Here is a 357-nt window from a genome sequence, read left to right as displayed (position 1 = left end):
CAGATACATATATATACATATACATATACAGATACATATACATATACATATATATACATATACAGATACATATACATATACATATATATACATATACAGATACATATAGATATACATATACATATACATATGTATACATATACATATACATATGTATACATATACATATGTATACATATACATATATATGTATACATAGAGAGATGTATACATATGTATACATATATATATATACATATACATATGTATATGTATATATATATATGTATACATATGTATACATATATATATATACATATACATATGTATATGTATATATATATATGTATACATATGTATACATATATATATATATAT

The sequence above is a fragment of the Phalaenopsis equestris genome, unplaced genomic scaffold (assembly GCF_001263595.1).
Source record: "Phalaenopsis equestris unplaced genomic scaffold, ASM126359v1 Scaffold000878, whole genome shotgun sequence".
Taxonomy (NCBI): domain Eukaryota; kingdom Viridiplantae; phylum Streptophyta; class Magnoliopsida; order Asparagales; family Orchidaceae; genus Phalaenopsis; species Phalaenopsis equestris.
Note: the sequence above shows the minus strand (reverse complement) of the source record.